This window comes from Macaca nemestrina, chromosome 16 (assembly GCF_043159975.1).
Source record: "Macaca nemestrina isolate mMacNem1 chromosome 16, mMacNem.hap1, whole genome shotgun sequence".
Classification (NCBI taxonomy): domain Eukaryota; kingdom Metazoa; phylum Chordata; class Mammalia; order Primates; family Cercopithecidae; genus Macaca; species Macaca nemestrina.
This window is the reverse complement of record NC_092140.1, coordinates 17,423,301-17,447,326: the sequence shown is the minus strand read 5'-3', so window position 1 is coordinate 17,447,326 and position 24,026 is coordinate 17,423,301. Positions and strand designations below refer to the sequence as shown.

General features: G+C 38.7%; 1 protein-coding gene across 1 annotated transcript in view; it reads left to right on the top strand.

Moving 5' to 3' along the window:
- LOC105477531 (heparan sulfate 6-O-sulfotransferase 3) overlaps nucleotides 1–24,026 on the top strand; it is a 759,454-nt gene that overhangs the window by 161,947 nt on the left and 573,481 nt on the right. The window lies entirely within an intron of this gene.

Below are 24,026 nucleotides of genomic sequence, written 5' to 3'. Positions count from 1 at the left end.
GTATAAGTTAAGAATCTGGAGATGAGATCACCCTGCATTACCTGGTGGGCCTTGGATCCAATGACAAGTGTCCTTGTAAAAGACAGAAGAGAAGACTTGGAGGAGAAGGCTGTGTGAAGACATATGCAGAGATTGGAGTGATGCCAAGCAATGCTTGCAGTCAACAGAAGCTGGAAAAGGCAAGCAAGAATGCTTCTCTAAGAGCCTTCAGAATAATAGGCTCTGTCAGCACCTTGGTTTCACACTTCCAGCCTCCAGAATTGTGAGAGAATACATTTCTATTGGTTTAAGCCACCAAGTTTATGGTAATCTGTTACAGAGGGCCTAGGAATATAACACATTTCCAACTTCTCTCTGTTCTCCAAAATATGACTAGATACCAGGCAGTACATACCCTCTCCACATAATTTGTTGAGAGTTTTTATCCTGAAAGGCTTTTGAATTTTGTCAAATAATTTCTCTGCATAGATTGAGATAATTATATGCTGCTTATCCTTCATTCCATTATTGTGGTGGATCACATTTATTTATTTGTAGAATTGAGCCATCCTTGCATCCCAGGGATAAATCTCACTTGCTGACATTATGGGGTATAATCCTTTTAACATACTGTTGAACTCGGTTTTCTAGCATTTTGTTCTGGATTTCTGCTTCTGTGTTCATAAGGGATATGGACTTGTAATTTTCTTTTCTTGTAGTATCCTCATCTGACTTTGGTATCAGGAAAATGAGTAAAATGAGCTTGGAAGTTTTCCCTCCTCTTCAATTTCTTTGGAAGTGTTTTAGAGGATAAGTGTTAATTCTTCTGTAGGTCTTCTGTAGAATTTGCCAGTGAAGTCATCTGGTCTCTGACTTTTCCTGTTTGGGAGAGTCTTTAAAAAATTACCGATTTAATCTCTTTACTTGTTATTGATCTGTTTAGATTTTCTGCTTCTTCATGGTTCAGTCTTGGTAGGTTATATGTTTTTAAGAATGTATCCATTTTGTCTAGGTTATCCAATTTGTTGATGTATAATTGTTAATAGTAATCTCTTATTATCCTTTATGTTTCTGTGGTAACAATTGTGATATCTCCTCTTTCATTTATAATTTTATTTATTTGAGCCATCTCTTTTTTTCCCTAGTCTAGCTAAAGGTTTATTGATTTTGTTTATCTTTTAAAAAGACAACTTAGTTTTGTTGATTTTTTTTTAAAGTCTCTATTTCATTTACTTCTGCTCTAATGTTTATTGCCTTTTTCCTTCTACTAATGTTGGGCTTTGTTCTTTATTCTTGAGGTATAATGTTATATTGTTCATTTGACATCTGTCTTTGATCTTATCTAGGCCTTTATTGCTCTGAATTTCTTTGTTAGAACCACTTTTCCTGCATCCCATAAGTTTTGGTATGTTTTATTTTTATTTTCATTTATCTCAAGATATTTCTTGATTTCCCTTTTTATTTTTTCTCTGACCTATTGGTTGGTTGTTCAGGAGTGTGTCACTTAATTTCTATATATTTGTGAATTATCCAATTTTCCTCCTGTTACTCTAGTTTCATACCACTGTGGTCAAATAAAAGATACTTGATGTAATTTTCATCTTCTTAATATTGTTAAGTCTTGTTTTTAATATATAATTTATCCCACAGAATATTCCACGTGTGCTTGAGAAGAATATATATTCTACTGCTATTGGATGTAATGTTTTGTATATGTCTGGTCGGTCCATTTGGCATATAGTGTTATTCAAGTCCATAGTTTTCTTACTAATTTCTTGTCTGGAAAGTGGGCTATTTAGGTCTCCTACTATGATTGTATTGCTGTGTATTTATTTCTTTAGTTATATCTGCTTTATAATATTGAAGTGGTTTGAGGTCGGGTACATGTATATTTACAATTGATATATTCTCTTGATGAATTGATCCTATTGCCTTTATATAATGACCTTCTTTGTTTCTTGTGACAGCTGCATTTGAAGAAAGAGTCATGTCCTCTAGTCTTTACTGATTGGCTTCAGGAGACAAATATCTTCACCAATGAGCCCACCTGGCAATTCTTGGGGTCTCTTCGACCTTTTCTGTGGATTCCTTCTCTGCATGCCTCCTGTTCCCTCCAATGCAGCAAGTCTTAGGATTGTTGTGCCTTCCCCGATTTTGCAAAGTTAGGTCTGGTGCTGAGAGCCTCCAATTTATTTAGCCGAGGGCAGTACCTTGAAGTGTTTAAGTGTTCAGGTTTCTCCCAGTCCATCAAAGTTGAGCCAGTTGCTCAGATACGCACCTTTTGTTGAGATCCGTGTGCTGTTTGTGGGAGTGATATAGTCTGGATATTTGTCCCTGCACAGATCTCTTGTTGAAATGTAATCCCCAGTGTTGGAGGCGGGGCCTGTTGGGAGGTGTTTGGGTCATGGGGATGGATCCCTCCTGGCTTGGTGCTGTCCTCACATTACAGAGTTTTTGCAAGATCTGGTTGTTGTAAAGTGTGGCACCCCACCCCCAACTCTCCCTTGCTCCTGCTTCACCTTCTGACATGAGTCAGAGCTCCCTGAGGCCTTTCCAGAAGCCAGGCAGATGCTGGCACTATGTTTCCTCTGCAGCCTGCAGAACTATGAGCCAATTAAACCTCTTTTCTTTATATCAAATACATTAACCCAGTCTCAGGTATTTCTTTATAACAATGCAAGAACGACCTAATACAAGGAGCTTATGTGAGCTGTGCTCAGAGACATGTGAGGTATTGCCCTTTGGGACCACACAGGGTGCTGGGGTATGTGTTGGCTGGTTGAGAGGGTTCTCAGGTGAGTCATCCTGTGGGCTTCATGGGTAGGCTTCTTGGTGGAGTTTGTGAGCCAGTTAGTAGAATCTGCAGTTGGCTGTTGAGAACTGTAGGCCAGTGGCTGTGTGCTCCTTTCCCTATGCCTTGCTCCTAGATGTCTCCAGGTGATTCTGCTGTGCTGACTCCTTCAGTGTTCTAGGTGAGGTGCAACATAAGTGGACCTCCTGGGTCGCATCCTGCAATGCTGGGAAAGTGGGGCTCTCACTTTTCCCCATGGAAGAAATCATGGGCCAAGCGGGCCTTTCAGTACTGAGCTGTGCCACTTTGGAAAGGGATGACACGAGTGAAGTGGCTGCTGTCCTTACTCTCTGCCATACATCCACTCCCAGATTTTTTTGTGTCATTGGTGTGCTGGATACTCAACTAGACTTCAGGGCTCCCACAGAGCATTCTCATCTATGAGTGCTGGCCAAAATCAGTATTTCTCTGGGGGAGATGAGAGCTGGGGCCTCATATTCCACCATCTCACTGATGTCATGCCTCAGTTAGCTTCTCATTTTTCTTTTCACTCAAAATTCCTTTACCTTCCCCTGGCAGCAGACAGTGGCACTAGTGAATAAATGATTTTCTTTCTAGGTATTAAAAATAGCTACCATTTATTTACTCATCTGCATCCAGATCAAAACGAATATAGTATTGCTATTGGTATATGTGTCCATGTCCCTAAGATCATGAGGTTTTCTATGATGGGGCCCCATTAATTTATCTTGTCGTTCTTTCTCTCTGAGGCAAGACTTTGCAAAAAGAAGGCATCGTGTACTGAAAAAGATTGACTATTTTTTCTTTATTGTTTTAATTACCAAAGAAATATGTGCTTATTACTGAAATTTCAAACATGGCATAAATGTGGAAAGTGAAAAGGGTAAGTATTATCCTTAATTCCAATATTTGGAGTGTAGACTTTAATTGTCTGAATGTGTGTAGGTTACAAATATAACTTTTCCACCATAGAGCAGTACTTTTTCCAGACGGGCGCGGTGGCTCACACCGGCAGATCACGAGGTCAGGAGTTTGAGACCAGCCTGGCCAACATGGTGAAACCCCATCTCTACTAAAAATACAAAAATTAGCTGGGCGTGGTGTTGCACACCTGTAATCCCAGCTACTCAGGAGGCTGAGGCAGGAGAATTGCTTGAACCTGGGAGGCAGAGGGTGCAGTGAGGTGAGATTGTGCCACTGCATTCCAGCCTGGGTGACAGAGTGAGACTCTGTCGCAGAAAATATATATATATATATATGTGTGTGTGTGTGTGTGTGTATGTGTATATATATATGTATGTATATATATGTACGGGTATATATATATACACATACACACACACTTTTCTTTTCACACTTGCATAGTGGACATCCCTCCTTATCAGTGCCTGGTCATCTGCCTTATTTCCCCAAAGCCTGGCCCTTTACAAAGAAAATTTGCAGCTAATTTTCACAGTTCCTACTGGAAGAGCTCAGTTGGAATCAGCCAAAGAAAGTGATGTCATTTCAGGTTTCTAAGGTATGAAGATATAGAAAAGCTCAAAGGGAAGGACAGACTCCAGAGAGAAGCTCAGAAACTGTCTAGCGTAGCGAAACCAAAGAAATAGACTTTTTGCCTAAAAGGAAAAATTTTGCTTTATAAGAAGGAACCTCAAGTTGTTCCAGAAAAGAGAAAGTTATATGTTCTGAAAACCCGAAGAAAAAAGCTGACTAGGGTGATTTTTGACCTTGTGGCTTTCTCCATAGCAGTGAATAGAAAGCCAATATTCTGTGAGAATTATAAGTGGATTTCAGCTGTTTAAAAACCATTTGTAAAATGAATGACTCAGAGTAAATGGTGAAAGTTAGGTTAGAAAAGACATTCCATTTTTCTTACTTTTGGAAATATACTTAACTTTTTAGATCCTTTTCAAAATATATTCAACAAGTAATTAGTATCTGTTACCTAGCTGGAATAAGGTTAGGCATTGGAGACTGAGAGATAAGCATCTCCACCCACAGGGAGTTGATCTTCTAAGTTAGGGCTGTGGGACCTCCCCTATCTGCTACAGGCTTACTGTGACAGCAAACAGTTTTTATGTTATCCTTTTTTTTTTTTTGAGACAGAGTTTCACTCTTGTTGCCCAGGCTGGAGTGCAGTGGCTCTATATTGGCTCACTGCAACCTCCGCCTCCTGGGTTTTCAAGCAATTCTCCTGCCTCAGCCTCCCGAGTAGCTGAGTACTATAGGCGTGTGCCACCACACCCGGCTAATTTAGTATTTTTAGTAGAGATGGGGTTTCTCCATGTTGGTCAAGCTGGTCTCGAACTCCCGACCTCTGGTGATCCACCCACCTCGGCCTCCCAAAGTGCTGGGATTACAGACATGAGCCACCGCGCCCAGCCTAATATGTTATCCTATTTTATTGCATGATGTCTTCCTGCAAACAAGAATAGAAGTCATATACAAAAGTTGAGTTTCAGGTTAATAGCAAGAAGTCAAGGAGAGACAATCCCATAGAAGTGAAAACATTATCAAATTTCTAATTATAGCATCAAGTATATTATATAGGCCTAGGCTTTTATTTCTAAACTTTATAATGTATATATTTGTCTAATACACTAAAAGTACATTAAGAATTAAAACCATGTGATTTAAATTCATTTACAAAATTTTTTCCCATCTAAAATTCTAGGGCTCTCAACTTCATGGAATTTTAGAAGATAGAAGATATGTATTTTAACATTGGGGAGGGCTTTCTGGTTGTGACTTTTTAGGAGATTCAGCAGGTAGTTAGGATGTGGACTTCAATGGAGATTTACCAACTTCTATATAAAACTTGCTCAAAGAGTGTTAAAACTAGCCTTTGTCTTCTCTTCATGAGAAATCTGTAGAAAACTTTATTCATATGAACAGCTTTAGTGATTTCCAAGTTTGTCTTTGTATCTGAATCACTTCAGTGCTTCTCTGATTTTGATTCTGAGTTCACAACATTTTTGCTATACCTACACCTCAAATTGAAGACAAAAATATTTGACCCTAGTTCTATCATTTTATGTATGTCATTAAATAATTACCATTGCCTTCACTAATAAACTCACCATTGACCAACTCATGTCCCATGAGCTTTGATGTCTTGCTTTTGCCATGCTTAACGATAGCATGCATTTCTTAAAGTATATTAGCACTGACATTAGCATTTTTATTTTTCTCTCTTCTAATCTGCTTCATAGAATAGAAAAGAAAAGATCAGTGAAATATTCAAATACTTACACAAATGCTATTGTATACACAGTGGTAGTGCTGTCAGGCCATAGTGTATACCATCAGGTGATATATGGTCACTGCAATTGGTACTAGAAGGAAATGGAGTTTCACCATATAATAAATGAAAGTAAAGATTATATGAAATGTGAATACCTTGTCACATGTATTGAAACATTCCATCATCTCAAAAGTGTGGCAAGGTTAGGAACTACATGTTTCATTTTATTTCAACAGTGTCTGATTTATTAATTTACTTGATCAGTGCTATAGTAACCTCCAACCCTCAGTTTTACTCTTCTTTAAAGAGGATATTGATTCCTATCTACAGGGTTGTTGTGAAGACTAAATCATGTGCTTACAGGGTTTAGTACAGTTCCGGCTGTGTGGTAGGGAACAGGAAGGCAGCTTCAGCCTCTTCTCAGCCAGCTGGTAGTACATGCCTTAAGAGCAGAGACAACTTTTTCATGCCTCTGCAGGGCTTTGCACAAGTTGTTGCATAGTTAATGAGTATTTTTTATTTGTTAGATTTTCCCTGATTAGAATGGTTTAGTAATAGAACTGAAATTTAGATGAACAGTCATAAGACAAAGGTGGTAAATTTAGAGATCTTTAGATGAGATGTGCATGGTCATCTGCAGAGATAATTCTCTCCTGGATGTATTAAGAGTTACAACCAACCCTTAGTTGTCCATGGTGAGAATTGCAACGTATTTTATCATCCAAACCAGTGTGGTTTTGAGAGTGAAAGAGTGTACTATAAATATTTACATCAGGACAACAGGAGGAATCTGGAATGGTCCCAGGCAACCAGGGATATATGGTCTCTCTATTTGTGGTTGACGTGCTTCATTTGGGATCTGGTTTAACATTTCAGGTGGAGCATTTCTCAAAAGGGCTTCCTGTTTCTGTTGAATTAATACCATAACTGCATTCTAAGGATGAGTGGACTTATTTCTGATGATGGCGTTTCTCAGAAGCGTTAGAGATCCTTCCAAAGGCAGGAGTTTAGCCCCTTCACTGTACTTAATAGTGCCAGTAGTTAATGGTACCAGGACCTTGAGATTAATGGGTTTAACAAGAGACTAGAGGATTTTCCTTTCCTAATCCTACTATCTCGGCCTCAGAAGAGTCTTTGCCATCTATCTACTGTGCATCTGCAGGAATAACACCTGTAGTACGGAGCTCTATGATTCAAAGTCAAAGATCATTTATAGATTATTTGCATCTTTCCAATTATCCATGCTGATATTCCCATCCAAGGTTGTTACAGGGATTATCATATTTATCTGAGAGGCAGTCTACCTGGTAGTTTGAACAAAGACTAGTGCCAAACTGTTTGGGTTTGAAACCTTGCTTTACCCACTTACCAATCTTGTGATCCTTGACAAGTTTGTTAATTTTTTCAATTTCTTCATTAGTAATATAAGTATAATAATAGTAGCTACTTTATTACATTTTTGTTAGGATTAAATGAATTAACATTTATAAAATGCTTATTACAGTGTATGCTACTTAGCAAGAAGCATATAAGTATTTCTACAGAAAAATATAAATAAAGCTTCTACATATAATCAGGTAGTTGTGACATTATGTTTGAAATGCTTGCAGATGTAAAAATGGGAGTAAAGGAAAGAATAAAATAAAAGTGAGTGCTATAGACAGCACAGGGTAATTAGAGAGAAGAAGAACAGTAGGAAATACATTCCACAGGATATTTTAAGATAGAAATCTTTGTGTTACAAGAGCTGATATTTCATTGGGCATAATGAACCCAAAAGACAAACGTAGTTTTTCCTTTGCTTTATTCTTTGAGTGCAATTGAATTTTGCAGGGATGCCAGTGCAATTATTTTACTGTTGTTACTATTGTCATCACTATCATCAATATTTTAATCATTGTCATAAATTATTAAATTCCATTGGACTTGATGGCAGTTCACTTCATCAGTTAAATACAGTGGTCCAGCCTCAGGACTTAGAAGTTCTGAAGTGTTAGTTCTTTACTGAAGTCTGGATGAGACCGAAGTGAATTTAGTATGTCTATTGTTGAGTTCTTTAAATGAAACAGGAAAATGGAGACATTCATAGAACTGACAGCATAGTATCTGGCAATGACTGCTTCTAAATCCTGGATAACATGGTCTCCAGATCACTTCTACAGGATGATCTGAGCAAGGTCATCTTATTATCTAGTTTCTAGTTCTCATGTCAGATGTTCAAAACAACAACAACAAAAACCCCAAGAAATGTAAACATTAGAAAAACACAAAGAAACACAGGAAAGGCTTTTGGGCTTTGGAATTAGGTAGAATTGTATTAAAATTCTGGCTCTGGGATTAAGTGTATGAGCCTCAATTGTTTGTTGAACTCTCTGAGCTTGTCTGTGAAATGGGATTGGCAGCCCCTCCTACAGTGAGAGTAAAGATTAAACAAGATCGTGTTTGTCAGAGTGATGGGCACTTAGGATAGACTATTTCCTTTTACCTGCCATTCACTAGGCTGTTTCTTGATCATAGAGATCAATGTCTTTTTATTAGTATATCCCCAATATTCAACAGTGTCTGACCTATAGTAGATATTGAATGGTTATATATTCATTATCGAATGAATAATGATCCAACTAAGTCTGTTCATTCATCATCCATTAATTATTATATGTCAGTTACTATGCTAAGGACTTGAGAAATAGTGATGAATGTAGCATGATCTCTTCCATATAGGTGGTTATAGACTAGAAAGAGAATTACATGGTGATGATTACACTGTAGAGTCTATAGAAGGGATTATGGGTGCACAAATGAGGAAGTGTCTCACTCTAACTGGGGAAAGCTTCATAGAAGAAGAGGTATTTGAGCTAAGTCCACCAAGCAGATATAGAGAGGGGAAGGATATTCTACACAGAGGGAATTACATATGCAGGAAATTAGGGGAAGTAGAGAGCACGTTAACTTGCTGTAAACTGCAAGCACTTTAGCTTATCTGGAAAGCAGTGTGTGTGGGGGTGTGTGTGTCTGTGTGTGTGTGTGTGTGTGTCTGTGTGTGTGTACATGGGTGTCCTTGCACTTGTGCACAGGCTGGAGGACCCAGGGTAAAAATTCAGATGGTGGCAAATCATGAAAGGCCTTGCAAGACATGATAAGGCACCTAAACCTTATCTTAAAGACACTGGAGCCTGTGGAGGATTTTATGCAAGTACTGACAGGCACAGACGTAGAAAGTTCCGCTGACTGTCATAGGGGATGACTGTGGTCCAGGTGAGAACAAGAGGATGTGGAAGCACACAGTGGCTCTGGGAAGAGCAATAGGATAGGTCAAAAATCCTAGGATACAAGAATGACAGGACTTTGGGGCTGATTGGATGTAAAATCTAGAGAAATCCAATCCTGGTTTAAGTTGACTCAGCAGCAATTCTTCAATATTTGAAGAGCCATGGAAAACATTTTGTATTTTCTTGTGATTTTCTAATTTTACTATAAAGATAGTGTTTTAACATGTGAAAGCCACAGCCCCAACCTGTTATCTTTTAAATTTTTCTTTGGTTCTTTCTACGTTATATCTTTATAGACATTTAACTTTGATCATTAAGTTTTGGATTTTTCTATCCATTTTACCTTCTCCTTTTTCTACCTATTGTTGTTTAACTGGAAAACAAGATAACTGTTGATTAGCATCTCTGTCAGAGAAAGAGTAGTCACAGATAAAGAGGGGAGGTGAAATTTTTGTTTCTTGTTTATTTGTTCAAATTATATTTCTATTATTATATAAAGTTCAAACTGTTGGCTGCATTAAACCATGATTTGGGTGTGTAGCAATATTTTTCATAACGTATTATTTTCTTGGTGGTGCCCTCATTGGAGTGATGATTATGTTGTTTCCTTCTGAATTCTGTAGAGACACAAAATGAGTCAATAATCAGAGCCTTCTATTTATTGTATCTTCTTTTGTTGCTACTGTCAAAAATAATGAAAACATCCAATACAACTTCTGAATGTGAATATTCTTCGATATCCTTGCTTGACTAATTTGATCACTACTTTGCAAGGATCCTAGCTTGAATGGCCTTTTAAATATTTTCTTTTTGCTGAGTGCATTTATTTTTTCCCTCCCTCCCTCCCTCCCTCCCTCCCTCCCTCCCTCCCTCCCTCCCTCCCTTCCTTCCTTCCTTCCTTCCTTCCTTCCTTCCTTCCTTCCTTCCTTCCTTCTTTCCTTCTTTCCTCCCTCCCTCCCTCCCTCCCTCCCTCCCTTCTTCTCTTCTCTTCTCTTCTCTTCTCTTCTCTTCTCTTCTCTTCTCTTCTCTTCTCTTCTCTTCTCTTCTCTTCTCTTCTCTTCTCTTGGATAGAATCTTGCTCTGTTACCCAGGCTAGTATACAGTGGCACAATCTTGGCTCACAGCAACCTCGGTCTCCCAGGTTCAAGTGATTCTCCTGCTTCAGCCTCCCAATTAGCTGGGAGTACAGGCACACACCACCAGACCTAGCTACTTTTTGTATTTTTAGTAAAGATGGGGTTTTGCCATGTTGGCCAGGCTGGTCTCGAACTTCTGGCCTCAAGTGATCTGCCCTCCTTGGCCTCTCAAAGTACTGGGTTTACAGGTGTGAGCCACTGTGCCTGTCCTGGATTTTCTTATAGTTAAGTCTGTTTGCCTCTAATTTTAACCTCCTTTATAATGGGTTACATTCTGGGTTTTCTAGTAAAAGCCAAATAGGATTCTTAAGAACAACAATTCATATATTTGGTCATATTATTTTTGGGGGGGAGACTATTCAATTTAACAAATTCATTATTTTAAAAAATGTCTTTGAATTGTATCTTAAAAGTTTTATATTTAGTTTTACAGAAATTCATTAGTAAATACCAGTAACTTTTAATAACATGTAATAGGAACTGATTGTTTAGTGGTTGTAAAGCTAATATAAACAATTTAAAGTCGTGTGTGTGTGTGTATATATATATATCCCTAAAAATATATATACACACATATATATGTGTGAATGATTTTATATATATATATGTGTGTGTGTGTATATATATGTATATATGTATAAACATTACGTAGTAATGATAGGCTTGAAGTGGTTGGGGCTAAAGCTGGATATAGAGAGTACCAATTGAAAAAGGGCATATGGAACCATGAATGAAAAAGGAAATTGATTGCACACTGCTGCTTTTAAAATGTTAGTAAACATCCTTGATGATATATTTTATTTCAGTATTACACATGCGCAAATACAAGACTGTAGTGGATCTGTAGCTGAGGGCCAGGAGATGGCCTGGTGAAGTGGAGAAAACAGAGGAAACTGGTTTTCTTCAGCTCTGGCAGCTGAATGATTTTGCATGAGTCACTCAATCTGTTTAGGCCTACCTTTCTTATATAGAAAGTCAGGAAACTGAAACAGTTGAACTTTAGAGTCTTTAAAATGCTATTCTCCAAAGTGTGGCAATTGGTGTAAAGACAGAAATACGTAGAGGCTGTGGCTCTGTAGACAATATGGTCCCTGTTTAATTTTTTAAATTGTTTGGTTTTTGACATTGAAATATGAAGATAAAGGTATTTTATGGTTCTAGACTAATCCATTTCAGTCTAGTCGGGTCGGTGTGTTTGGAATCTTCAAGAACACAGGTAACCTGAACCAAGGCTCTTACGGAAGAAACCGAGAGAAGGATCAACTGCCTTTGTAGAGGTACAATAAGAACCCTACAGTCATCTTAGAAAGTAAATGTGTATTATCATGACAGGGAGATGATTTATCCCTGTGGCGTTTATCTGGGATGAATGAAGGTTATCACAATGGTGCATCAGGACTGTCATTCAAGAATGTCTCAAAAGTAAGATATCAACATCATCACAACTAGGTATCTTTATCCCCAGGAAATTAAGAAGGGCCTTTTAACTATCTGAGTCTAAATAAACAAGAGTGAGAGAAAAAAATCATTAGCAGGTGGAAAATGTAAAGAAAAATAGAAATAGAAGGCAAACGTTTTCTATGTTTAAGAGACTCTTTAGGGCCCAGGAACCTCTTATCCAGTCTGGAGTTGTTGGTTGAGCTTTAAGACAGAAGCATTTCAGTGGGAAAGTCTGAAATCCATGAAGAGTCTGGGTGGATATTTCTGTCTTCTGTGACGTATGTGTCTGAGGATAGCATGTGTCTTGTTGGGGAAAAATCAAGAAAATTATGACCAAGCCTAGATTGTAATTGTTCCTTTACTAGTACCTTTTAAAGTTTTTGACTTGATGAAATGAAAAATCAGACAGTAAAAAATACAAAAGTAAGATTATCTGCACACAGTCTTTAAGAGCTACACGGTCAGTTATGTGTCCATCTACCCATTCTGGGTGTTTACCAGAGCAGAAATTAGTCCTTATCCAGCTAACCTGACTGTTGTACTCATGCATCAACCACAGAGCTGGGAAAGTTCCTTTCTTTTTAGCTTTCAAGAAAGGACATCTCTTAAAAGAACAAGAACTAATCAGAAGTGACATCTGCAATTAAGTCAAAATAGGGCACACGATATTATCAGATATGAATATAGAAAGTTTTTTTATTTTGTGTGACTTCTCTGAATTTATTTATATTATTAAACATGAGTACTTAACTGTGTTTCTTGTTTTGTACCTCAGACTTACTTGTTCGTCTGTGGTAGCTTATGTATGACCTCTCAGAATAATGTTTAAGTGCATAAAATAAAATACATAGGATTACAGTAGAAACCACATATATTGAAGTATTGTTTTTAAAGTTTTACAAAACAAAAATTTGAAATGGGGTAGATGTTTTAGGTACCATGATTTTGAAGTAATGATGAATATAGTTACTCTTGCAAAATAGCTGTTAAAACCTCATGTGATAGGAAAATATATGTGAATTCTATTGGTGACAGTCATAAAGTTTGGCTAATGTTATGGTGATATGTCACCTATCTTTATAATTCAAGGAAACTTAAATTTCCACTGGAGGTAGAGAAAATAAAGTTTCAATATAGTTTTCTATCCAAATAAATGGACTCCTTGAGTTCTACTCTTGATTGCTTTGAGAGTTCAAGGAGCCCATGTTGAGAACCATACACTTAGAAAGTTTTCCCAGTCCGTATTCTACAGTTGACTTAGCTTTCACAGAAGGGAAAATGCATGTGAGCACCCACGTTAATATAACAAATTAAAAATAAATGAATCATAATATTTATTATAATTAGAATACTAGATCATAATTGAAAATAATGATGTGTTTGGGAATACCTTTCCGGACTTAGCTTTCTCCTTAAGATATAAGAATACCAGTATAGTTTGGATGGAAAATTATTCAAGAAACGTGAACGAATTTTCAGAAAGTGAGGATATTTTTAGGGCCCATGATACATAGTTCTTAAGTATTTAATGAATCACAAAAGATTTAGTATAGATTATAGATAGCAGAAGCCAAGATTCAGACATTTATTACCTGGAGTAGACCATCGGCTTACAAAATACAATAATGGACAAGAACAGAGCAGCCACTGAACCAGGTCCAGATCTGGATATTTCACTCTGATTTACAGTGTTTTCTTGATTACCAAATCCCTGGGAGGTTTGGGTAGGGGAGGAGACAGTTGTTTTTGACAGTTATTGAGCGGTGAGGGAATTTGCTGCAATGGCAGTCACTTGCCTGTTCTCAAAATGGAGCCTCCTGGGTTGTGGGGACCACTCCCTGGCCACCTTCCGGGGGTAGGAGCCCGCCAGGGTGAGGGATTCACCTCTATACTCCCTCCCACCCCTAGGTGTCTAAGAATGTTGGAGAATTAATGGCTTCATCTGGGTGAACATCATGCCTGGAAAACAAACTCATGCCTATGATTTATTTTTCTGTTTTAATCCCACATAATGCAGTTTCTCATAGCAAAGAATACTGTGACTGCTATGCAGGTATCACTATGCCTCCCTGACTGGTTGTGCAAATACCGGAAGAGGTATTGAAGTGAGGTAATGGGTGAGATCTCCAGAATACAGATCACGGAGGGGACTGTGCCTTTTGTTCACGTAGAGCCATTTTTAACTAGGTTTCACTGAAAGGAGCTCCAGAGCCTGTAAAACCAAGTGCCACCTTCTCCCTTGCTGCAGAAAACCCTGATTTCTAGGAAAGTGTTTTGGCGGCCCTGGCTTGTCCACACTTGGGAGGCGATTCACACAGCCCGTGGACCATAGCAAATTAGACAGCTTCTATTTCTGGTACTGCCAAATAATGAACAACCTGGTCTCCCTTTAAAGTTGTTCTGTCTATAAAGTGGAGCCTGGCCCTCATGAATGGCTGAAAACAAAGTATCTGATCAACTCTGAGCTTAAACCTATGTAACTTCTATTCAAGCCCTTTTCCCAGTTTTATTTTACAGTGCAGGGAAGTGAACTCTGGGGATCTGGGGAGATGAGAGGTTTTGCAGCTCTCCAAAGCAGTGCAGTGTCACCATGGGTTATTTCTAAAAGGCAAAGGTAAGAGGCTCGGTTTGTACAGTCTTTTTAAAAATTATTTGCCAGTGTTATAAGTTGACATTTCAAAATGCTGAAATTTGAAAATAACTTTTTAAAAGTTCTAATTAAGCAATAATAAGTGGAACTGACATTTTCTGCCATTCGCTGAGCAGTTCCCTAGCTAATAACCCCTGTGTATCAAATTCCTAACCCAAAGACATTATATAAATATAGAATGACATTGTGGTACTGGGTAGGAAATTGGGGTCTTGGAGTCCAACCTACTTCTACTCCTTTCTCCATCCCTCTGCAAAGTGCTATTGATGTTACCCTAAAAAGAAAAAAGGAATTACTCTTTCTTGGAAATTTTGAGTTAAAATCGACTTACTTTCTTTCTTTTTTTTTTTTTTTTTTTTTTGAGATGGAGTCTGGCTCTGTCACCCAGCCTGGAGTGCAGTGGCCGGATCTCAGCTCACTGCAAGCTCCGCCTCCCGGGTTCACGCCATTCTCCTGCCTCAGCCTCCAAGTAGCTGGGACTACAGACGCCCGCCACCTCGCCCGGCTAGTTTTTTGTATTTTTAGTAGAGACGGGGTTTCACCGTGTTAGCCAGGATGGTCTTGATCTCCTGACCTCGTGATCCGCCCGCCTCGGCCTCCCAAAATGCTGGGATTACAGGCGTGAGCCAGCGCGCCCGGCCAAAATCGACTTTCTTTAAGCAATCTTGATTTAATTAATATGCACACACCTTTTTTTTTTTCCAGACAGGGTCTTCCTCTGTCACCCAGGCTAGGTGCGGTGATGTGGTCATGGCTCACTGTAGCCTCAAACTCCTGGCTCAACTGATCCTCCCACCTCAGCCTCACAAGTAGCTGGGACTACAGGCACGTAACACCATGCCCAGCTAATTAAAAATTTTCTTTTTTTTGTAGAGATGGTGTCTCACTATGTTTCCCATTCTGGTCTCAAACTCCTAGACTTAAACAATCCTCCTGCCTCGGCTTCCCAAAGTGACGGGATTATAGGTGTGAGACGCCGTGTTTGATGAGCACAACACTGTTGAATCTGATTCATTTAGCATCCCTTGTAACACTCCAGCTAGTTTTTGTAGTGTGAAAAGTAAAAATTCCTGCTTAGGAATTTAAGAACTATAGGCACATAGGCTGACCCAAAAGAAGGAAAGCTTTAGGATGGAGTAATTAAGGATTATGGTGGAATTGCAGACCTGTGGTGGTGCGGGGAGGGGTCAGTGGACAGGACCATGGTGACCACATGTCGTGGGAGGGACCCAGTGGAAGGCAGTTGAATCCTGGGGGTGGGATTTTTTTGTGTGCTGGTCTTGTGATACTGAATAAGTCTCACAAGATCTGATGGTTGTATAAAAGGCTAGTTCCCCTGCACATGCTTTCTTGCCTGTCACCATGTAAGATGTGCCTTTACTCCTCCTTCACCTTCCACCATGATTTTGAGGCCTCCCCAGCCATGTGGAACTGTGAGTCCGTTAAACCTCTTTCCTTTATAAATTACCCAGTCTTGGGTATGACCTTATAGCAGCGTGAGAATGGACTAACACAATTGGCATCTCTCATCGTGTACATTAACAGGAAATAGTATTTTAGGTTTCTTCTTCTACTTGTATGTAACCATTTCTAAATCTTCAAGTCTAATAAACTTCTGGTTTCAACTTAAGCTATTTTATTTCTGCTTTTCCTCAGTGGGAAGGGAGGAAATCCATTCTCCTGACTGTCTTTGTAGGAGTCTTTTATGTTATTAAAAATCTGTATTAGTCTTTCCAAGGCACTGTGTAAGTAATACATGTAGTTACTTTAAGTTTCATAATGAACTCAACTGTTAGCTTACATCTTAATTTCTTTTATGCTAGTATAAATTGTTTTGTAAATTTTAAAGTCCGATGCTGATTTTATAAGTGCAATATTATAACATTAGCAAGGTGGTTCCCGCTAGGATGAGAAATTGTGTGAAGCTGAAAAGTTAAGAATTTCATGCGGTAGAGAGGACAGGGGAGTACGCAGGGGAAGGGGCAGTTATGTTATTCCTGCTGGGAGGTTGGTTACCATTGGGCTTATCATATGAGGACCTTGTTGATAGGAAGGAATAAACATGGAACAGATTCTCACCTAAACACTCAGGCCTCTTCTCATGACTTGTAGGCCGCTTCCTTCTTGCTGTGTGCTCACCTGACCTCTTCTTTACAGATATACACACACATACACACACACACACACACTCTTAAGTGCCGAGAGAGAGAGAGAGAGAGTAAGCTCTGATGTCTCTTCATCTTTTATAAGGACATCAGCCCTATTGGGTGAGGGCTCTACCCTCATGATTTCTAATTGTAATCACCTCTTTAAATGACCTATACTTAGTATGGTCCTACTGGGGGTTGGGGCTCCAACCTGTGAATTTCGGGGGAACACAATTTAGTCCTGTATTAGTCTGTTCTCACACTCCTTATAAAGATATACCAGAGACTGGATAATGTATAAAGGAAAGAGGTTTAATTGACTCACAGTTCCACAGGGCTGGGGAGGCCTCAGGAAACTTACAATCATGGCAGAAGGGGAAGCAAACATGTCTTTCACATGGTGGAAGCAAGGAGAAGTGCAGAGTGAAGAAGAGGAGAAGCCCTTTACAAAACCATCAGATCTTGTGAGAACTCACTATCATGAGACCAGCATGGAGGTAACCAATCCCATGATTCAATTTCCTCCCACTGGGTTCCTCCCATGATGCGTGGGGATTATGGGAACTATAGTTCAAGGTGAGATTTGGGTGGGGACACAGCCAAACCATATCAAGTCCCTTGCAGTATGGCTTAATGTGAGAGCATATATCACATATTTGGTTTGAGAATACAGTATAATGCAACTCTTTGTAAAATTTCATCAGTAATCATGATAACTGTTACTGGATATAGATGTGAGATATTCCCATATTATACAACTGGAAATGATTTGATTTAATTATACCATTTATATTTTGTAATTACATCTTGTATTTATATGCAGTATAATTTGACATGAAAAATTTGAAGACACACACACACACATACACACAGACTTTGAAAACCATCCATGAATCACATTCCTTCAAACCTGGGAGCTGAGTAGGTTGACCACAAATAGCATCTATACTAGCCCATGAGCTAGCAGCACTGTGGCTGGTAAGCAGAAATATCGGAAATAAAAGTATCCCATGAACCATACTTGACTTTATAGTCTGAAAACATTCCTGAACGATTGTGTAACTGTTGTTATATTGTATTGTTGTTTTAATATTCAGTGCTATATACAATTTATAATTATTTGTATATACCATAACAATGGCTCAGAGTTCACTGAGTGTTAGTGTTGTTAAGCGGGCCTCCAAATCAACAGCCATGGAATGAAATTAGATGTAATAAGTTATGTAAAGGGTCAAAGTTTTATGGGTTATTTATTCGTGTGTAATTTTTATGCTATTTGATATACATAAAATGTATATTTAAAAATGAAATTACATGGCAGTTGTGCTAGATTTAGGAAGTCTTGGGATGCATCCCCTTGCCTTACAGTTTATTACAATAGAAAAATTAGTGTTGAATTATGTGAGTTTTGAAAAATTCAAGGTGTTTATCAACCTATTCCTCACACAACGTGACCACTTCATGCATACTACAACTAAAAATCAATAGCTTGTTAACCTAGATACAAGGTGGGGGGAAGTCATGCTGCTTTCCATGAAATGTGCACTTCTGCCTGTTCAGAATGTACATCTCTGTGATTATTTAAATAATCTGTAATTGAAAAATTGTGTCCATTTCCTTGAATTAGCACTAGGATGAAATTGACGTAATAATATCAGGAATACTAGACCCAAAGGAAAGTTGTCTTTCGCTTTGACTGAGTTTTCATGCTAAAGTCAGCTTTCCCCAAATTTATTTGATATATGAAGCACACCTCCACCCAGAATCGTTAATGTGCAATTTTGCTAGGAAGCAAGAGGATAAGCAAGATGATCTGATGTCCTTTGCAGTCTGATAAATGTAGGTAATTGTTGGCAGTTCATAATGTAGCTATGTTAGATTTTATCTTTTCATTGAGCCCAGCTCCTCTGCTGTAATCAACTATTGTAGCCACTTGGAGAATCAGCTGATAAACCTTGTTGGTCTCTAGCTGTCTGTACACAATCCCTTCCTTCTAACAAGACTTACCAGAATGCAGCCAAGGGCAACCAAACTGTCCTTTGGTCAGCCATGAGAGCTCAGACGTACCTGGTTATCTGTCCAATGGTCTAATTCTTTTCCCCAGATTCCACTCCCAATTTGTCTCTTTATATGCCCATTCCTTGTAAAAGAGACAGTGACACCACAGTGTGCTTTGTCTCTTTGCACTTGAGTGTGTGTGTGCACAAAGAAGAGGTCATGTGAGCACCCAGTGAGGAGGAGGCTGCCCATGAGCCAAGAGATTGAGGACTCAGAAGGGAACCTACCTGGCTGGCACTTTGATCTTAGTCTCTCAGACACCAGGACTGTGAGAAATAAATTTCTGTTGTTTAAACTGTCCAGTCTATGGAATTTTATTATGGCAGCCCAAGCAGACTAATACACCTATTATTCTTTAAAATGAAATATGTTTATCTCAGTTTTGATTTTTTCTAAGTTGTCATTAGTGATTATACACATTCAATTGTCTCTTTTAATTTGAAACCTATTATTTTAATGTAACTTGATTTTAAAAGTTGGATTATGAATTTACCTTCATTTCTGAAAATTTGACCATTAATGTTGACTGAGCTTAGTGTTATGAGGATTCAGTCAGTCAGTCATTTAGAAATATGCTGACGGTATATAAAGAGTTGTGCTGGGCATCTGGCAGGAGAAAGTTAAAGAAGTCATGGTCCCTGTCCTCAACTAAATTGTCTGTTGAGTGACAGGAAAGAGAAATGCACATATAACAAGACTACAAGAAGACTGTAGAGACTGGAAAAAAAAAGGAAGCTTGAAACAATGGAGCTCAATGTCATACCCTGTCTCTTTGCACTGTGTCTCCATCAGCCTTTCACTTGCTTGCTAGGACCCAGATATTTCCCTCCTCACAGAGTTCATATATGCTTTTCCTTTCCTGGAATGTTCTTCTCTACCCCTTCACCTAACCAACTTTCAGAGCTCAACTCAGGTAACATGTCTTCCAAGTCTTATTTTAGGAAGTTTCCTTGAAATGCCTGGTTATGGCAGAGTCTCTCTGGTCTATGCCATTGAGTAATTAGGTTTCTGGTACTTATCACAATTACCAGTGATAGTTTGATAAATGTTTAACAACTGGCTCTATGGGGGGAAGAAAAGTGCCCTGGTGTATAGAGTTTGCTGATTTTGGTGGTGTAAAGACTCCCAGCATGGTGATTTCAAGCTGCCAGTGTGATGACATTGAATGTCTAGTTGGGAAGAGAGGCTCAGTAGCAAGCCATTGCGTAGAGTTTACACCATACAGATGCAAATACGTGTGAGAAGAATTCCAAGATCACAGAAATAGTAAAATAGGAAGCGGTGAGCTTAAAGTTTCTCATATAATTAATTTAAAATTTACATATTTTAAGTTTTAATGTGGCTATTTAATGACTGGATTGTGCAAAATTCCTGCTAACTTTGCTAGCAGCTCAGACAACCAGTAGGAGCTGGCTCCAGTACGTCACTGACAATCACACAGTTATAGGTGGAACCGATTATTCAATGCCTGTATTCCCCATGAGAATGTAAACTCAAAAGGCGGGCACTGTTCTTGCCTTGCTGTATCAGTGAGTTTTGGGTCGGGGCAACAGAAGCCACTTAGGTATTCTGAATGGAAAGGGGCTCATACAAGGAACTAGAAGCTTACCCTACTTTGGAAGTTTATGGATGCAAGTGCTTGGGAGCAGGTGACATGTAGGAATTTACACAGAAGCTGTCTGAGAGAATCTCCCAGTCTCAGTGGGAATTTCCTCTGCTGATCTTAGCAGTTCTAAGGAACTGACTTCTGCTATGAGTCTCCTTGCAGCTGCTGCCAGAGAAGTTGAAATCCCACATGGACACCTCTCATTGGATAACTCTAAACTGACACCATACGGGATGGGCATCCTAAAGACTCATTTCAGGGCTCTCTGCATTTCCTAGAATCTTTACAAGGGCAGAGATGATACCAAAGGGATGACAGACAATCTGCTTCTTGCTCACTAACGTAGCACCAGTACTTAGAATAGTGTCTTGCACATAGGAGTTACTTAGTACATCTTGGTTGAATGATTGAAGCCAAGGTATTTATTTAAAGTCCATAACACAGCCATTAGAAAGAGTAATAGCCTTTAGAGCAAAGGAGTTTTTGGGCATCTCACTAAATCATCCTGACCTAGTACATGTGGCAGTTCAGGTAAGTCTGACTTAGGAAATAAATAGTATTCTGAAAGTTAATGTATAACTTACTTGCTTGGAATTCAAAACATATTTCTGCATAACAACAATGATCTAAATGGTAGTGAAGTTTCTAGACTGGTCCATAAAAAGCCATTTCAATCACAACTGTGCTGAAATATAACACTAATAACATAATAGCTCACAACTTTATAAAATATTCTATGAGAGAAAATGCATTCCAAGTCCCAATTCTGGTGCTAGAGCCCCAGTTTTTGCTTTTTCCTCTCTGGCGATGAGTATAGGAATTCCTCCTGCCCAATTCCTGTTTAGAATTTAAGCAAGGGTCAGTGAAATAAAAGAGGACACAAACAAATGGAAGAACATACCATGCTCATGGATAGGAAGAATCAATATCGTGAAAATGGCCATACTGCCCAAGGTAATTTATAGATTCAATGCCATCCCCATCAAGCTACCAATGAGTTTCTTCACAGAATTGGAAAAAACTGCTTTAAAATTCATATGGAACCAAAAAAGAGCCCGCATCTCCAAGACAATCCTAAGTCAAAAGAACAAAGCTGGAGGCATCACGCTACCTGACTTCAAACTATATTACAAGGCTACAGTAACCAAAACAGCATGGTACTGGTACCAAAACAGAGATATAGACCAATGGAACAGAACAGAGTCCTCAGAAATAATACCACACATCTACAGCCATCTGATCTTTGACAAACCTGAGAGAAACAAGAAATGGGGAAAGGATTCCCTATTTAATAAATGGTGCTGGGAAAATTGGCTAGCCATAAGTAGAAAGCTGAAACTGGATCCTTTCCTTACTCCTTATACGAAAATTAATTCAAGATGGATTAGAGACTTAAATGTTAGACCTAATACCATAAAAACCCTAGAGGAAAACCTAGGTAGTACCATTCAGGACATAGGCATGGGCAAAGACTTCATGTCTAAAACACCAAAAGCAACGGCAGCAAAAGCCAAAATTGACAAATGGGTTCTCATTAAACTAAAGAGCTTCTGCACAGCAAAAGAAACTACCATCAGAGTGAACAGGCAACCTACAGAATGGGAGAAAATTTTTGCAATCTACTCATCTGACAAAGGGCTAATATCCAGAACCTACAAAGAACTCCAACAAATTTACAAGAAAAAAACAAACAACCCCATCAAAAAGTGGGCAAAGGATATGAACAGACATTTCTCAAAAGAAGACATTCATACAGCCAACAGACACATGAAAAAATGCTCATCATCACTGGCCATCAGAGAAATGCAAATCAAAACCACAATGAGATACCATCTCACACCAGTTAGAATGGCGATCATTAAAAAGTCAGGAAACAATAGGTGCTGGAGAGGATGTGGAGAAATAGGAACACTTTTACACTGTTGGTGGGATTGTAAACTAGTTCAACCATTATGGAAAACAGTATGGCGATTCCTCAAGGATCTAGAACTAGATGTACCATATGACCCAGCCATCCCATTACTGGGTATATACCCAAAGGATTATAAATTATGCTGCTATAAAGACACATGCACACGTATGTTTATTGCGGCACTATTCACAATAGCAAAGACTTGGAACCAACCCAAATGTCCATCAGTGACAGATTGGATTAAGAAAATGTGGCACATATACACCATGGAATACTATGCAGGCATCAAAAAGGATGAGTTTGTGTCCTTTGTAGGGACATGGATGCAGCTGGAAACCATCATTCTTAGCAAACTATCACAAGAACAGAAAACCAAACACTGCATGTTCTCACTCATAGGTGGGAACTGAACAATGACATCACTTGGACTCAGGAAGGGGAACATCACACACTGGGGCCTATCATGGGGAGGGGGGAGGGGGGAGGGATTGCATTGGGAGTTATACCTGATGTAAATGACGAGTTGATGGGTGCTGACGAGTTGATGGGTGCAACACACCAACATGGCACAAGTATACATATGTAACCTGCACGTTATGCACATGTACCCTAGAACTTAAAGTATAATAATAATAAATAAAAAAAAAAACAAAAAAAAAAAGAATTTAAGCAAGGGGAATAGAAACTTATTGATGTACTCTCAGTTTTAGTCATAACAGAGGAAGTTAAGTTCTGAGTACTGCAATAGTAGTAGATGGAAAATTCTGGGTGGGGGAGAAAGTTCCAGTGGCTATAATGCAGAAGTAAATTCTATGTAAGGGATATTGCTAGTGTTTTATATTAGGGTTTTTTGCATTGTGCTTATTTAATTAAAATCAGAGTTTTCATTGCAATAGACTATAAGCTATACAGTTAAAATTAAATTGGAATAAGCTATATTAAAATTTACATTGAGATATTCTTTAGTAGGTCTTACCAGGTGAGTGAACCATACCTTGGGGATATTAACTCTGGCAGTTCTTAAAGGAATCACTTAGTAAATTACTGCTACAATGAGCCAAAAAATACCCTAAAGAATACTAAGTGCGTGAAGCTTTTGCAGGAGGGATCATGTCTTATTCATTGTGTTATCCTTAAAGAGTTAGCACTAAGTCTAACAAACAGGGATACAATGAATGTCAAATGAAATAATGCAGCTTTTTCAAAGAGCTAAGTTTAGAAAAGGAATCATACACTAAAATAATAGAATTGAATCTAAAGATCCACGTAATATTTCATTAGAAAGACCGAGTAAGAATGGTAGGAAAATTCATATACAGTTAAGGGGAGCTAGAGTTTCTCAGTCGTTAGTGCTGCTTGCCAAATAATGCCAGTTCTTGGCCTTCTGGGTAGGATGGCCCTTCCTGATGCCTCATGATGAGGTGGGGCTATGACTAGTTCTGACCAATGAATTGTTGATTAAAACAATAATGCTTGTAGATAATTCTTATAGTCCAGTGCATTTAATTGCTAGTTTGAGATGCTAGGACTTTTTTTCCCCCTTGACGATGTTGACTGGCAGAGTTCTAGATCCTGACTGCTTCATCAGCTTGGGTCCCACGTGATGGCTAGGTAGCAAAAATTCGAAGTCAGTAGGGTGACCATGTAATTTTTCATTCCAACCAGACCACTTTTGAGACTAAGAGGAGGCTGAGACAACAGGTATAAACCAGAACTGTTGGGAGTACACAGGGATGTGTAGTCACTTAGAACTGAATCTTTGTTCCTTTAAGC